The following is an 18,348-nucleotide window of genomic DNA, read 5'->3' as shown; positions in this document are numbered from 1 at the left end:
TCTTGTTAAATATAATTAAATAGGGGACAACTGTAGTACCTCAATTTTTTCAAGCAATTACAAAATAAATAAGAAAGTGATTATTATGTTTAACTTTATTTCATTTTTAATCGTTATTATATCTTTAAAGATATCTTAACAAATATATAAACAAAATGTTGATTTAGTCATTTGTTTTGACTCATCATATATTTACCATTTATTTTTTAATTTTATTACAAAATTTTAAAAACATTTATTTTATTTTTAATCTTTGATAATTAAAAAAGACTATAAAAATTGAATAGAAAAATATTTATAAAAACCCTTTTATTATTGTTTAAAAAAATTAAAATAAAATTATAAAAGATCAACTTAAAAAAAAATGGAAATTATCTTTATTTTTAGTGTGACATACTTCTTTTTTCAATATACTAAAAAATATCAGTAAATTAAAAATACATTGAAAGATAAAGTACCAAAATAAGTGAAATTATTATCTTCCCTTTAATTACATTTACCGCCATTATTATTTTCAATTAAAGTTAAGGGTTAAATATGTTCGTGGTCCTCATAAATATCTCATATTTCACTTTTAGTCTCTCAAACAATTTCCTTCAAAGAATGCTCCTCCTAAAAACTTTCATCCACACTTTTGATCCCTCATGCTAAAACCGTTGTTAAAACTGTCGGTAAAACCATCGCTAATTTTATCACTAAGTTGTAAAAATCGTCGCTAAGTTGCAGGAGGGACCAAAAATGTGGATGAAAAAATTTAGGAGGACCATTCGTTAAAGGAAATTTTTTGAGAGACTAAAAATGAAATATGAGATATTTAGAAGGACCACAGAGATATTTAGCCCTAAAATTAATTACACCTTAACCCTATAAATAAATGTCATATTTGTGAGAAAATGGAGAGCTTTTTGAGAGTTTTAATGGCTAAAAAAATGAAAAAGGAAGAACAACACAAACAGAAAAAAAACTCATTCACTTTTTTGTTGGTCTATGCACTAATATGCAATCTAAGGACAGTCATTTTCTCTTTTTTGTTATTTCATTTTCTTTTCATCATCGAATGACAAAATTTGGATCCTTATATTTAATTATCTTTCACAACGATCATATGAAAATTAGATTTATTGATATTTTCTTGTTAAATATAATTAAATAGGGGACAACTGTAGTACCTGAATTTTTTCAAGCAATTAAAAAATAAATAAGAAAGTGAATATTATGTTTAACTTTATTTCATTTTTAATCGTTATTATATCTTTAAAGATGTCTTAACAAATATATAAACAAAATGTTGATTTAGTCATTTGTTTTGACTCATCATATATTTACCATTTATTTTTTAATTTTATTACAAAATTTAAAAAAACATTTATTTTATTTTTAATCTTTGATAATTTAAAAAGACTATAAAAATTGAATAGAAAAATATTTATAAAAACCCTTTTATTATTGTTTAAAAAAATTAAAATAAAATTATAAAAGATCAACTTTAAAAAAAATGGAAATTATCTTTATTTTTAGTGTGACATACTTCTTTTTTCAATATACTAAAAAATATCAGTAAATTAAAAATACATTGAAAGATAAAGTACCAAAATAAGTGAAATTATTATCTTCCCTTTAATTACATTTACCGCCATTATTATTTTCAATTAAAGTTAAGGGTTAAATATGTTCGTGGTCCTCATAAATATCTCATATTTCACTTTTAGTCTCTCAAACAATTTCCTTCAAAGAATGCTCCTCCTAAAAACTTTCATCCACACTTTTGATCCCTCATGCTAAAACCGTTGTTAAAACTGTCGGTAAAACCATCGCTAATTTTATCACTAAGTTGTAAAAATCGTCGCTAAGTTGCAGGAGGGACCAAAAATGTGGATGAAAAAATATAGGAGGACCATTCGTTAAAGGAAATTTTTTGAGAGACTAAAAATGAAATATGAGATATTTAGAAGGACCACAGAGATATTTAGCCCTAAAATTAATTACACCTTAACCCTATAAATAAATGTCATATTTGTGAGAAAATGGAGAGCTTTTTGAGAGTTTTAATGGCTAAAAAAATGAAAAAGGAAGAACAACACAAACAGAAAAAAAACTCATTCACTTTTTTGTTGGTCTATGCACTAATATGCAATCTAAGGACAGTCATTTTGTCTTTTTTGTTATTTCATTTTCTTTTCATCATCGAATGACAAAATTGGATCCTTATATTTAATTATCTTTCACAACGATCATATGAAAATTAGATTTATTGATATTTTCTTGTTAAATATAATTAAATAGGGGACAACTGTAGTACCTGAATTTTTTCAAGCAATTAAAAAATAAATAAGAAAGTGAATATTATGTTTAACTTTATTTCATTTTTAATCGTTATTATATCTTTAAAGATGTCTTAACAAATATATAAACAAAATGTTGATTTAGTCATTTGTTTTGACTCATCATATATTTACCATTTATTTTTTAATTTTATTACAAAATTTAAAAAAACATTTATTTTATTTTTAATCTTTGATAATTAAAAAAGACTATAAAAATTGAATAGAAAAATATTTATAAAAACCCTTTTATTATTGTTTAAAAAAATTAAAATAAAATTATAAAAGATCAACTTTAAAAAAAAATGGAAATTATCTTTATTTTTAGTGTGACATCCTTCTTTTTTCAATATACTAAAAAATATCAGTAAATTAAAAATACATTGAAAGATAAAGTACCAAAATAAGTGAAATTATTATCTTCCCTTTAATTACATTTACCGCCATTATTATTTTCAATTAAAGTTAAGGGTTAAATATGTTCGTGGTCCTCATAAATATCTCATATTTCACTTTTAGTCTCTCAAACAATTTCCTTCAAAGAATGCTCCTCCTAAAAACTTTCATCCACACTTTTGATCCCTCATGCTAAAACTGTCGCTAAAACCATCGCTAATTTTATCACTAAGTTGTAAAAATCGTCGCTAAGTTGCAGGAGGGACCAAAAATGTGGATGAAAAAATTTAGGAGGACCATTCGTTAAAGGAAATTTTTTGAGAGACTAAAAATGAAATATGAGATATTTAGAAGGACCACAGAGATATTTAGCCCTAAAATTAATTACAACTTAACCCTATAAATAAATGTCATATTTGTGAGAAAATGGAGAGCTTTTTGAGAGTTTTAACGGCTAAAAAAATGAAAAAGGAAGAACAACACAAACAGAAAAAAAAAACTCATTCACTTTTTTGTTGGTCTATGCACTAATATGCAATCTAAGGACAGGCATTTTGTCTTTTTTGTTATTTCATTTTCTTTTCATCATCGAATGACAAAATTTGGATCCTTATATTTAATTATCTTTCACAACAATCATATGAAAATTAGATTTATTGATATTTTCTTGTTAAATATAATTAAATAGGGGACAGTACTATTACCTCAATTTTTTCAAGCAATTACAAAATAAATAAGAAAGTCAATATTATGTTTAACTTTATTTCATTTTTAATCGTTATTATATCTTTAAAGATATCTTAACAAATATATAAACAAAATGTTGATTTAGTCATTTGTTTTGACTCATCATATATTTACCATTTATTTTTTAATTTTATTACAAAATTTTAAAAACATTTATTTTATTTTTAATCTTTGATAATTAAAAAAGACTATAAAAATTGAATAGAAAAATATTTATAAAAACCCTTTTATTATTGTTTAAAAAAATTAAAATAAAATTATAAAAGATCAACTTTAAAAAAAATGGAAATTATCTTTATTTTTAGTGTGACATACTTCTTTTTTCAATATACTAAAAAATATCAGTAAATTAAAAATACATTGAAAGATAAAGTACCAAAATAAGTGAAATTATTATCTTCCCTTTAATTACATTTACCGCCATTATTATTTTCAATTAAAGTTAAGGGTTAAATATGTTCGTGGTCCTCATAAATATCTCATATTTCACTTTTAGTCTCTCAAACAATTTCCTTCAAAGAATGCCCCTCCTAAAAACTTTCATCCACACTTTTGGTCCCTCATGCTAAAACCGTTGTTAAAACTGTCGGTAAAACCAACGCTAATTTTATCACTAAGTTGTAAAAATCGTCGCTAAGTTGCAGGAAGGACCAAAAATGTGGATGAAAAAATTTAGGAGGACCATTCGTTAAAGGAAATTTTTTGAGAGACTAAAAATGAAATATGAGATATTTAGAAGGACCACAGAGATATTTAGCCCTAAAATTAATTACACCTTAACCCTATAAATAAATGTCATATTTGTGAGAAAATGGAGAGCTTTTTGAGAATTTTAATGGCTAAAAAAATGAAAAAGGAAGAACAACACAAACAGAAAAAAAACTCATTCACTTTTTTGTTGGTCTATGCACTAATATGCAATCTAAGGACAGTCATTTTGTCTTTTTTGTTATTTCATTTTCTTTTCATCATCGAATGACAAAATTTGGATCCTTATATTTAATTATCTTTCACAACGATCATATGAAAATTAGATTTATTGATATTTTCTTGTTAAATATAATTAAATAGGGGACAACTGTAGTACCTGAATTTTTTCAAGCAATTAAAAAATAAATAAGAAAGTGAATATTATGTTTAACTTTATTTCATTTTTAATCGTTATTATATCTTTAAAGATGTCTTAACAAATATATAAACAAAATGTTGATTTAGTCATTTGTTTTGACTCATCATATATTTACCATTTATTTTTTAATTTTATTACAAAATTTAAAAAAACATTTATTTTATTTTTAATCTTTGATAATTAAAAAAGACTATAAAAATTGAATAGAAAAATATTTATAAAAACCCTTTTATTATTGTTTAAAAAAATTAAAATAAAATTATAAAAGATCAACTTTAAAAAAAAATGGAAATTATCTTTATTTTTAGTGTGACATCCTTCTTTTTTCAATATACTAAAAATTATCAGTAAATTAAAAATACATTGAAAGATAAAGTACCAAAATAAGTGAAATTATTATCTTCCCTTTAATTACATTTACCGCCATTATTATTTTCAATTAAAGTTAAGGGTTAAATATGTTCGTGGTCCTCATAAATATCTCATATTTCACTTTTAGTCTCTCAAACAATTTCCTTCAAAGAATGCTCCTCCTAAAAACTGTCATCCACACTTTTGATCCCTCATGCTAAAACTGTCGCTAAAACCATCGCTAATTTTATCACTAAGTTGTAAAAATCGTCGCTAAGTTGCAGGAGGGACCAAAAATGTGGATGAAAAAATTTAGGAGGACCATTCGTTAAAGGAAATTTTTTGAGAGACTAAAAATGAAATATGAGATATTTAGAAGGACCACAGAGATATTTAGCCCTAAAATTAATTACACCTTAACCCTATAAATAAATGTCATATTTGTGAGAAAATGGAGAGCTTTTTGAGAGTTTTAACGGCTAAAAAAATGAAAAAGGAAGAACAACACAAACAGAAAAAAAACTCATCACCACCTTGCGACCTTCTCTACTCTAGTGCACCTCCATGCACGCACACCACCCCATCAATAACACCATCATCATAACTCCATTTTCCACCACTGTGTGCTTCCTCTTTATCCTCCTTAAAAGGGTCGTCGTGTACACCCTCTCGATCACCACCAGTTTCTTCTACTTCTCTCCATCATAATATACCTTTCGCCTATTTTCTCTCATGCTTGATCCCTTTCATTCTCTCTCAGTATATTTTTATCTCTTTAAAGTCACCGAGAGCGGCGTTTCCTCCTTTATTCAAATGTCAAACATTTTATCTTCTTGGCTTCCACACACTCATGAGGAGGCTGGTGTTATTGCTTCGACATCAGATATATCATTCATCCATAATATTTCTGAGGGATATAAGATGGAAATGGCTTCTGAGCTCGCTCACGACATGTTCAAAGTTGCTTTATGTTTTCTCTTGTCTTTGCTGGACCGAGTGACGTCTTAGTCTCGTGAATTTCTTTCAAGGAAATGGAGATTTAGAAGAAGAAAGCAAACAGAATGGAACTGAAGTACACCAATCTTCAAAAGGAGCTCCTTACACTCAGGGAGAAAATTAAGGCTGCTAATTCTTTACAAGAGACGGTGAAACTACATGGCCATCTTTCTATTATGGCTGCTCATTTTCCTGAATTGAACGGTTCTCTCCAAAATACAGAGGAGCGATACACAGTTTCTTCTAACTCTCTCTTAAGGAGAAGGCTCGTCAAGTGGAGGAGCATCGGAAACATACAAAGGCTTTGAAATTTCTCTAAGACGACGTCACTGGTCTAAGGATGGCGCTCCATGAGGTTCTCCAATGGATTATGCATGACATGTTTGGAGTTCGTGAGCGAGGCGTGAAGCTGGAGAGGAAGTTATGTCCTGACACTGTGATTTTTTCCAGTGAACTTGATCTTTTCATGTCTGCTATTGGGATGATTCAAAGAGATGGTCCCGGTGCCTCGACTTTAAATTCTTCTTCTTTGTCTTCTTTTGCTTTATAAATTTTGTTCTCCGCAATGAAATTTTGATATTTAATGAAATATTTACCTTGGTATATCAAGTGTTGTTAGCTTTGGAACCTTGTGCCAATTTTGGCTTTATGAATATCGTTCATATGAATAGCTATAGCTTTAGGGCCTGCTTTATCCAGGAAAAGTCATTTTAATTTTAGACTTTAGGTCGGATGGTTGGTGTTCATTAGTGATGACAAATCATTTGTTGTGAGTGTGAGAGAACTTTTTTCTTTTCTTTTCAAAATAAGTTTCATGTTTGATTGAAATAAGATGGCACACACGCCTTTGGAATTTTCCTTGTTCTTTTGTGATTCAGTATATTAAAGGGAGATGGCTAGAAGTTTTATTGCTGCAATTTCCCGTTAACTTTAGCGTTTACCATAGTAGTGTATTCCATTTATATATCATATTTAACGCTTTGTTGGTGCTTCTGAGAAGATTCGTGTAATCGGTAAAATCTAGGTTAAGCAATCATACTTTGAATTGTGTTCCGCATCATAGAGAACCGTTCCATGGCCAAGGCTAGGATCCTCGTCCATGCCCCTGAGTTTTGGCTCGAATCAAGGTGGTCATCTTCGAGCTCCACCACCTACACCAAGGGATTGGTTAGATCTATAGGGTGTAACAGCTACGCAGAAGTGCGTTTGATAGGCCTCAGATTCGAGGTGTGTGTTTGATTCATATCAGAATCACAAAATTGCATTAAATCTGTATCGAGTATGCAGTTGAACCTGTAATGCTTTTAAGTCGTATCTGAATCGCGGAAGTGCGTTAATTCTGTATCAGATACATAACCTGGTGTAGAGTGTGCTATAAGTCGTATAAGAGTCCGAGAAATGCGTTAAGTCTGTATCAGATGCACAATGAGCTTGAAATACACGTAAATTGTATCAGAATCGCATAAGTGTATTAAATCCGTATCGAAAACGTATTCAGGCACTTCATCTCTGATCTTCTATTCCGGGTCTTCTAGACGAAAGAGACAAAGAAACACATAATATATATATATATATATATATATATATATATATATATATATATATATATATATCTATATATATATATATATATATATATATATATATATATATATATATATATATATATATATATGTCTGTGTGTGTGTGTGTGTGTGTGTAAACACACGCGGGTATTTTTGTGTGTTAATAATGAATTGAATTTGTTATAAATAACTAAATAATCACCGGGAAGGATAATCCTCGGCGGTGACCTCGGTGTGGCCGGATGGGATCCAAAGACTTTAGTCGGTGACCTCAGTGTGGCCGGATGGGATCCAAAGACTTTAGTCATTTTATTTCTCCCTCCAGGGTTCCAGGTCGTTTGTGCTTTATGCTTCAAAGAGTTTGCTTCAGGAAGACGGGGTCCACGGTTCTTCTCCTTACACTCATCTATCAATGTATGTTATTTGGTCGGCTTCTCCAAACTCTGAAGAAGTAACGAGATTTGCCTCTAATATCTAGTTGTTCCTCAGGAACATTTAATGTCGAGCAGCGGATGAATGCTGATATTGACCAGTCTTCTCGCAACAGCGGTCCAAGATATCTTTCCCTAAGTACTTCCAATGGACCTAAGCTCCATAATCCATTCGATGGAAACCTTTGTTGTGTCTCGTGGAAATCCTATGGCATCTCCACGAGGCACTACAGTTTTGGATCGGCGCCCGTCGTTAACTACTAACTTGTGGAATCTTGGTGCCATATACTACGAAGTTGCGGTATCCTTATGCCGCTAAACCCAAATTCTCCCTGGTAGTAGCGAAGAGTACGGGTGTAGCCAGATCGGATAGGGAGTCATGAGGCTTGAGTCTGACCTTCAAGATTTTTTTCTTCTGGCCACGACCTAAGCCTAGTTCTGGATGTGAAATTATTTCTTCCGTTATTCTTTGAATTTTTTGGGGAAATTATAGATCTTCACGGTGAGGTCGAGTCGGGGACGACGACAAGCCTAATCGGTTGCGGCAAATCTCATTGTTTATTTCAGTGTGCTATCAATTTTGAGATCTAAGGGAGTAGTGGACGATGTAATCGAGAAGAAAGCGTAGATTCACAAAAATCATTGGAGTCACAACATGGATGTGTTTCTGATTTAGTAATCTAAGAAGGTTACAACTGGATGAATCAGAGATTAGATCTAAACCCGCAAAAATCGTAGGAATGAAAAGTCGATTCCCACATACGGCATCGCTGTTCCTTTTCGAGAATCAGAAATGGAGTACTAAATCTTGAAGGAACCAAAAATGATAAAAAATGATATTTTATTTATGTATGAAATTTTTTAACCATCTAGGATTATGTATGTAGATGTTTGTTTTTTGATCGTATGATATGGTTTAAATCTTCATTTGAAATTCAAATAAATAAAATATAATATGAAAGACTAAGTTCTGAGACATTACGGAGATACATCTCCGTAATATTCACAGAGATGCATCTTCGATCCAATTCACGTGTATAATGATTTTTGAGGATGTATGTTTTAAATTGTTACAAAGATGTATCTCCGAAACATTTTAAACTTCATTCTGAATTTGGTGCGTCCAAAGATGTATCTCCGAAACATTTTAAACTTCATTCTGAATTTGGTGCGTCCAAAGATGTATCTCCGGAAACTAAATGTATTTAAATAATTTCACGTGGTGGTTAAAAAATATTAAAGATGTATTAAAAAATCCTCAAATTAATTGACCTCCTAAATTGATAGCTCTAGATTTGATTCCTCATATAAAAAGATCGAATCGAGTTCAATTTAATATTTAATACTATTTAGTTTGAATAACTTTTGAATGATTAAATTACAATCTTAATATTTTTAACTAAATATTTTTTCTTGGCTTATATTCTTTTAATAATAATATAATACTATTGATATTGCTAAAACATTGTTCACACAATACAAAATAAACTTGAGTCAATTTTGTTGTTCTATGAAAGCCATCTTCCTCATATCCGGGACCATTCCAATGATTCGACTTGGATTTAACTGGGTTGATGGTAGACTTGTTCGTCTAAATGAGATGGTGAGTTCTTATATATAGCTAACAAATATTTTATGATTAATTCAACATCAAACATCAAGCCGGAACTTACAAATACTCCTACACTTAAATTAGTGATTATTTAAGGTAGAAATACATTTTATAGATGTAAAGGGCGTGTAAATGAATTTGATCTTTATTTTCCCTTATATAGACCGATTTTATGGTATTTGTGGGCTTATAACCTTTTATAGCAAGATAGTGTTTGATGAAACATGTGTTAGTGTTTTACTTGTTTTGTGATCTAAAAGTATTATTCAATTATTCACATTGATTAAATATTTTTTTGGGCATAACTATTCGTTCGTATTTGTAGATCTTGTAACCTCTTATATTTTGATCTTGATTAGAATTATTTGTGAAAGACACAGTGGGTCATATTTTTATTGGATCGTCACAAATATTTTTGTCACGAGGCAAAAAATAATTATTATTATTCCAAAATGTTTATAAAACAAACTTTAATAAAAAAACAAAGAATTAAAATAAATAAATTAAAATCTTAGAAAAAATGAGCGTAGAAATTTTTAAAAAGTTTGTAATAAGGTTGATATGTAGAAAAGTCCAAATAAAATAGATTATATAAATTTATAAAATATTAAATTTAAGTTAAAAGAATAGGAAGAAAAAAATATAATTTAAACGATTATATTATAGTAGTAAATAAATACATTAATATTGTTGGATTAGATTTGATTCCTCATATGAAAAAACCGAATCCAGTTCAATTTAATATTTAATGCTATTTAGTTTGAATTAACTTTTAATAATTAAATTACATTTTAATATTTTTAACTATATATTTGTTGTTGCCTTGTATTCTATTAATAATAATATAATATTATTGATATGGCTAAAGGACTGTTCACACAACACACAAGATAAACATGAGTCAATTTTAGTTCCACTTTTTAGGGTAATTATAACTGTTGTCTGTTTTTCAGTATTGTTTTTCAGTATTGTTAAGATTCTGTTTCCAATTTTTTCTTTCAAAATTGAGTTTGTTTTTTCAATTAAAATAAGATCCTTAATTCTCCACGATTTGTGCGCTAGGTTTTTGACCCGGTTGCTAAAACAATTCCATTTTTCAGGTTTAAATAGAAATCTAAACCTCACTGTTTTTTTATTACACTTCATTACTTCACTTTCTTTATTAATTCTCTCTTTGTTATATACACTTTTTCTGCTCAAAACATGAGTTCTAACTCTTCCGTTGCTTCTAACTCTATTGATTCTTTCAATGAAAATGATAGCGTGGATTCTAAGATAACAGTGCCAAAGAATGTTGTTGATGTGATTTTGGAGCATAGTGTTCTACTTGAGGAAGGTCTACGACTAGGTTGTCGATATTGTGATGATTACTTAGGAACTTGTGGGGGTTACCATTTCTTATGTCACTTGGTTGGAACTGAAAATTATGTTAAAACTTGCGAGGGTATTCTGGAAGAGGTGAAGAAGGAAGTGTTGGACATTTTTAGTGCTTTCCGAGAGAGTAACGCGAAGGGGTGTGTTAGGGTTGGTGAAAAAAGAAAGTGCAATGAAATGACGGTTGAGAGCTCTAGAGATGTTTCCAAGAGGAGGAGAACGCGCTCTCAAGCTATCGCGAGTAGCATGTCGAGCAATTGCGATGCCGCTCGATCCAAGAGGAGGAGAACACGCTCTCAAGCTATCGCGAGTAGCATGTCGAGCAACTGCGATGCCGCTCGATGCAGTAAAGAGTGATGAATTTAAGTCTATGTGTGATTTGGTTTCAAGACGTGGTTTAGGGTTTGAGCTACCTTCTTTTGGAATGATACTATGAGTTTATCTGCATAAGATATTATGTATTTTATATAGCTATGATTAATATATAGAATTTGACAATTTGTTAGTGTTGTTTACTATAGCTTAATTTGTTTATTTATGAAGTCTGAATTACATTGTATATGTTTTTCTCTACTGTCTTTAAAATTGAGTATGGTCATTCTCTTTTGAAAATGAAAAAAAAAAACTTTAAAAAATTTCTAATACGAGATTTTAATCTATGTCAAATAGTTAAAACCTCACATAAATTTAGAACTCTAACAAAGTTGTTGAAGCATTAACTTGTAAAAAAAAAAAAGTAAAATCAAAATCTGTTATATTGTCAATAATACTTCAAACTCAATTGTTAACATATTTGGTGATAACATATCCATTCAACTTCAAAATAGCACAAATAATTCTTTTACTCTGCAATATGTGGGAATATAACAATTTGTTTTCAAAAAATAAATTATGGCATATTGGTAGAAAAAACGAAAACAAAAAAATTTACTCAAACTAACATTTTTGAATTGAAAACACCAGTATCACACTGAAATTAAAATAATATATACCAAATCATAATAAGCATATTTATATAATTCAAAACTCAAAAGCAAATGAAAATTCAAATATATTTTCAATTGTAACGCTCAAATACATAAATTTCTTACTCTCTAAAAGAAAAATTAAAGATAAATAAATCTAATTTGAGATATTATATATATATATATATATATATATATATATATATATATATATATATATATATATATATATATATATATATATATATATATAATATATATATATATATATATATATATATATATATATATATATATATATATATATATATATATATATATATATATATATATATTGATATAAACAAATCACTAATAACATTGATTCATATATTTGCAAGATAAATCACAAAAGATTTAAGTTAATTACCAATAAAAAAACCATAAATTAAAGTATAAATAGTTTTAAGCATTAGCAATCAGTAAATCAAAAATGAAGATCCCCTCTAATATCAATGGTTAGAATCGATTTAATAAATGTATGCTTAAATACAAACATTAAAACTATAATCATAATATAAGACGGAAGTGAAACAAGCAAATGAGAATGCACATATACACAATCTTATGATTTACAACATATTAATTTATCAAAGATTATAGAAATACCTAGACTGATCCAAATAGAAAAAGCTCTCTAGTCACTAACAACAGTAATATTGAAATGCAAAAGTGTAGAGACACTTGACTAATACTTATTGGCTTGTGGATCTTCCTCAAAGGATACTCCTAAAGTCTTGAACACTCTTCAATTAGATGTGAAAAGATAATATCCTTATTCGTATAGTAAATTGAGGATCATATCCTATATATAGGGTGACGACCATATTTGACTTATTCCGAAATGAGTCATCCTAAGATTCACTCATATTTTAGTTCATATCCAATTAATTAATTAATTAATTACTAAATATTAAATTTAATTATTCTTTTTAACTATTTAGTCACTTAATCAATTAAGACTCTTAATTTTATAAATAGATAGTATAATTGTATTCGCTAAAAAGTATAATACTTGACTATCTCAAGTGATTAAGGTTGTCATAGATTTTAACTAAGGTATATTGTGGAATTGAGAGCTAGCTCACATAGGGGTTGAAAAACTATGTGTATTTGGTTTTCCATGTGAGAATGAGATTGTCCTCTCTCAAATCCATCGTCGAGATATTTATAGCAGTCTTGGGCTTGAATACTAGGCCCTTCATGAATGTCAACTGCTACAAATAAGATATAGGAGGGGACAACTAATCTATTGAAATACAAGGGAGCGTGATTTGAAGGAAAATTGTGATCCAAAATACAACGAAAATTAAAAAATTCTCCTTTAGTGATCCTTACGAATGAACATGATCAGCGGTAGAAATCGTTACCTCTTGTGGCGATTGAAATATTTAATGCAAATCTAAGGAGTGATTACGAGCGTTGAATGGTGACAACGCCTCTACTCAGTCCACACGAACGGATTCCTTCAATCTCAGTGTTAGCTGCTACGAATGAAGGCTTTGAGTGTGTGCGTATGTGTCGCATCACGCGAAAAACCGGCGGGAAAACAAAGAACAACAGAGCCGCCACCGTGCGTTATTTATCCCAAAAGAGGGAAAGGAAACGCTCAGAGTAAACCTGGGAAAGAACATGGTCTCGCGACCAAAGAGTATGGGTTCGGGAGTCGGTTATGCGGAGGGAAGGTATTAGCACCCCTACGCATCCGTAGTACTCTACGGGATCCACGCACAAAAGGAAGGAAATTGGTTGCTAAACACTGCTCAAATACTCACACACACTGGCTGAAAGAAACGAAAGAGACTGACTGAAACTGAACTCGGCAGGATGTCGCATCCTGGGCCTACTTAGTCTATCAGGCATAGACATCAGAGTCGAAGTAGTTCGGACTGGGGAAACGACACATGCTCGCTAGGATATCGCATCCTATGCATACGTATCTTCTCGGACGAGAAAAGAATCAGAGCATTCGTAGCTCGGCTGACACGCACACAAACAAAACAAAACACAGGCAAACATGGAGCCCGACTGCCAATCACTGGACTTATGTCAGCATCCGAACCAAAACACACTCACACTGGAACCCAAATGCCACTCGATGGACTTATATCAGCTTCCAAGCACACAACAACAAACAAGTTAATAGGGAGTCGGGGACTCGAGCCTATAACTGTCAAACAATACACACAAAAGAAAAGAAAAAGGCGCCCGGAGAGATCAGCTCAATCTCCTGCCTACATACTTCATCTGGTATAAAGATCAGGGCGATGTAGTTCCCCTACGCAGGGATAAAGGACTAGCCTAACCAGATAACAGAGGGAGACACAACTCTAGGGAGACTACGACTCGAGCCTAGATGTTGTCATGCAAAATCAACCCTAAGTTATGGTTTCTAGCTAAATGGCACGAGGGCCAACCTATCCTAAGCATGGCTCACACAGGAAGCAAGCCACACACACTTAACTTGCACAGGAAGCAAGCCAAGCAAAACCTAACTTGCACAGGAAGCAAGTCTAAACTAATCCTAACTTGCACAGGAAGCAAGTCAAACTATCCTATCTTGCACAGGAAGCAAGTCAAACAATCCTATCTTGCACAGGAAGCAAGTCAAACAATCCTATCTTGCACAGGAAGCAAGTCAAACAATCCTACAAGCACAGATAGCACACGCTATACACAAACAAGTGGCTCAAACAAGGGTTAGGTTTTAGTCAAGGGGGCATATCAACCTCGACAAACAAACCTCTGGAATGGGGTGAATGTGCTCTTAACCTTGCCATTGAGGGGCTAAGGTGAAGCAGATGAAAGGATGAAGTGAGGATGAGACCTCACAGCTCTTATCCCTGGCCTGGGAGAGCTCAAGACAAGAATGTGTGGGTTCAGAAAGTGGGAACCCTTCTACACATTAAAACTGACTCAACCGTACAATTGTACAAGATCTTGGGTTTGTATCTGCAATGCATCAACACAGTGGTGTGAGCAAAGCGGATGACACACTGAATAGTGGGGGATAGATTGCATATCCCTACCTTCCACCAATTGCCTCTTCACTTAGGAGGTCTTTGACTCTAGGCAAGGACAAAAATAAACAGTCACAAACATTGCCTCTTAAGGAGGACTTCAGACAGTTGCCTGGCCAAGTAACAGGCCAGGTCTTCCAGACTACATGAAGATTAGAAATATACCTCAATGCAAATTGCTTATACAAGCAAAGCAAAGCAAAAGTTCACAAGGAACTGAGCAACTAAAAGCACCTGAAATGGTCAAGCAGATGTTAGTATGCAACTTCAAAACAACAGTTAATCATAAGCAAGTGAAGGTGCAAGGCACAAGGCTCAAGGCATGTGAGCTAAGCCACCTACAAAACAAACAAGTTAATCAATGATATTCAAGCAAGCTCAATCAAAAAGAATTGGTCTCATTGGTCATTTGTTGGTCAACCTGAAAACACAAGCTCAAAAGTGAGTAACAGGACCACTAGGACAAGCCTAGGGTCAAAAGAGAATGAGAAAATCAAAACAGCAAATGACAAGTGTCCAAAATCATGTTCAAACATTCAAGAAACAAAACCAATTGGATTCACATCCATATCAATCATCATCATCATTTCATGAACAATTTAGGTCAAAACATGGCATTTAGAAGCTCAAAGAAGTCAACAGCAAGACTTGAATCAAAAGCAATCTTAAACAATTCCAAAAATCACCAAATAAATCATGACCAATCACAACCCACAGCATGGTAAGCATGTCAAATTTCATCTCATTTGGACAAGTGGAAGGCAGTCAATGAAAATCAGAAAGTCAAAGCAATTTTGAACATGCTCAATGAAGTCAACCAAACATGCATCAACTTAGAAAAATCATAAATCAGAGATGGTGTATGATAAATGAATGGGACTAAAACCATGGCAAATATGAGGATGTCTAGTTATCTCATGTAAAATTTCATGTCCATCTAATAAAGTATGAGAATTTCACAAATGAAATGGGAACAAGTGTCACAAAAAGTCAACATATGACCAAGCAGGGGAGAAAATCTCAAACAATTAGGAAAATGCCACAAATAATTCCAAGAAAATTCACATGTAAACTAGACATACAAGAGTAGGCTCATGCAAAAAAATCAAGTCATTTGGAGGTCAAGAAGCATGGTAATGAAATTAGGGAAAATGCATGATCATGTTGTGACAACGAATGTACACTTCAACTTCAAAAAATCATAACTCTCAATCCACACATGATAAATGCACAAACTTTATATGGAAATGAAAGTCAATGAGTCTAGTTTCACCACAAAAAGTTTCAAAGTCAAAGGATGCAACATGAGTATTTCACAATTGAAATGGCACAATGTATCAATTTGGCATACATGTTAGGAAACCAATTATTATTTAAAATCCAGCCAGTTAAAAATTAATTAAAAATCACAATAAAATAGAGGACACTCTTGTGAAGATGATGGAAAAAATCTCATGATTTTTGGGTGAAAATGGAGAGAGAAATTAATTGTTGAAGATGAGTGATTAATTGGATGCAACATGAACAAATAACAAGGCATAGCAAGTCAACATAAGTTGACCGATGGCACAAATGTAAATATTGCCTTCACTTATCAAAACGACACAGCATAAGGCACGGCATCCAAATATTTTCATTGGCTGTTACGGGAATGCACAGTAAATGGCCTTCATGCATTAAACGAAACCCTAAATAAGCTACAGTAACACGCAGGGAAAAGGAAATTCTGGGCAGCTCAAACTCAAACACGATGAATCTCAGGTCATGAACAACATTCGTGAAAATCAGAAACAAACACACCAAACCCTAGTTCCTACTTCATACTTTATGGATTCAAGAATCAATTGCAACAAAGCGCCATGGTCAGCATGAATCGAAGCAAACAAACTTGATGTCACAAACATAAATCAAAGCTAACTCAACCAAATCTTAATGAAAATTGAAAACAAAAGGTCCAGAGTGTTCATGGCAGTGAGATATACATAAAACAACACATCATTTCATGAATTTTGAAAATAAGTTTCTAACCTTCAATCCATGGCAGAACTGGGACGATGGTTTTTTGAGCTATGAAAAGCATAAACAGCAGTTCCAAAGAGCTCCAGTTGAAGAGTGGATGGAAGGAAAAGGATCAATGGCACTCCAATCTTCTTCTAACCATGAACTATCATGAATGGACTCCAAGGAGAACAGCTTCGAGAAGGCGTTACAGTCACCAAAACAAGCTTGCAATGAACTCCATAGTGACGGTATATGGTGTTGCAATCAATGGCAGGTCGTATTCTGTGGAGTCTTTTGGAAGATTTGTGAAAAGTGATGAAAAATGAATTTTAGAGAGAGTGAGATTTCTGGGAGTGAGTGAAGTCCAATGCCTTGTTATGTGCTGGCTGCTGTTGCTGTTTTTCTAAACAAAGCCATGTCTTGCAACTTTTGAGTTTTGACAGATTTTGTGTAAAAAATACCAAGATGAGCTTGAGAGAATGTCAAGATATGTTGGTTTGTTGCTGTCTCCAATTAGTGTTTCACATGACAGGAAATGACTATAACCTCTGCTGTCTTGTGTTGCTAGCAGGGTTCATCATAACAGGAAGGTGCAGTTTGGATTGAAAAATAGAAATGCAAAGCCAAGTCAATGGATCATTGAAGCTCTTGGTTTTGTTATGACAGAAAAAAAAATGCCTAAGTCCTCTGTTGGATGTTGCTGCTATTGATTTCTCATGACAGAAAAGGATTTGAAAGTCTTGCTTTTGATGTGTTTGTGTGGGAGAGCCAGGCCAGGTCAGGTTTTCCCTTTTTACCCTATGCTGTTGGATACTGCAGGGTTTTCAAAAATGGTCCAATGGCCAAGTGAGGTTTTAAGTGAAAGAACATGGTTGGTCATGTGCTTGTTGGTTGTGGCAAGGCAAGTTTTTCTGAAGTGCAAAGCAAATAGCAGGGATGAGGTTTGAGATAATGCTGTATGCAGTGTGGTTGGTTTGTGGCAGCTGTTTGGAATGCAAATAGCAGGCCCAGTTTTGAATGAATGTGATTTCTTTTGTTGCCAGGCAGGGTGGATGCTTGTTCTATGTGTGTGTGTATGACAGAAAATGATGGATGCCAATAACAAGGTCAGGTTTTGGGAGAGTGCTATATGCAGTTTTTTTTAGAAGCTGCTTATGCTGTGTTGTGGCTGCAACCTCTTCCTCATGACAGGAAGATGAGGCTAAGAAAAATCTGTTGGAAGTTGCTTGCAAGGCTTGTTTTTTACAGCAAAAATGAGGAAATGTAACACAGGAGTTCTTAGGCATGAGTTCTGCAACAGCAGGGTGCAGTGTTGAGAAATGCCCCAAAAAAAATCCCTTATGTTGTGTGGCCAGTAGTAGTTTCAAGACAGAAAATCTGATGCCAAACTGCTATGTGTA

Source organism: Lathyrus oleraceus, chromosome 4 (assembly GCF_024323335.1).
Source record: "Lathyrus oleraceus cultivar Zhongwan6 chromosome 4, CAAS_Psat_ZW6_1.0, whole genome shotgun sequence".
In the NCBI taxonomy this organism is placed as follows: domain Eukaryota; kingdom Viridiplantae; phylum Streptophyta; class Magnoliopsida; order Fabales; family Fabaceae; genus Lathyrus; species Lathyrus oleraceus.
The sequence above is the reverse complement of the archived record's forward strand: the minus strand, read 5'-3'. Positions refer to the sequence as shown.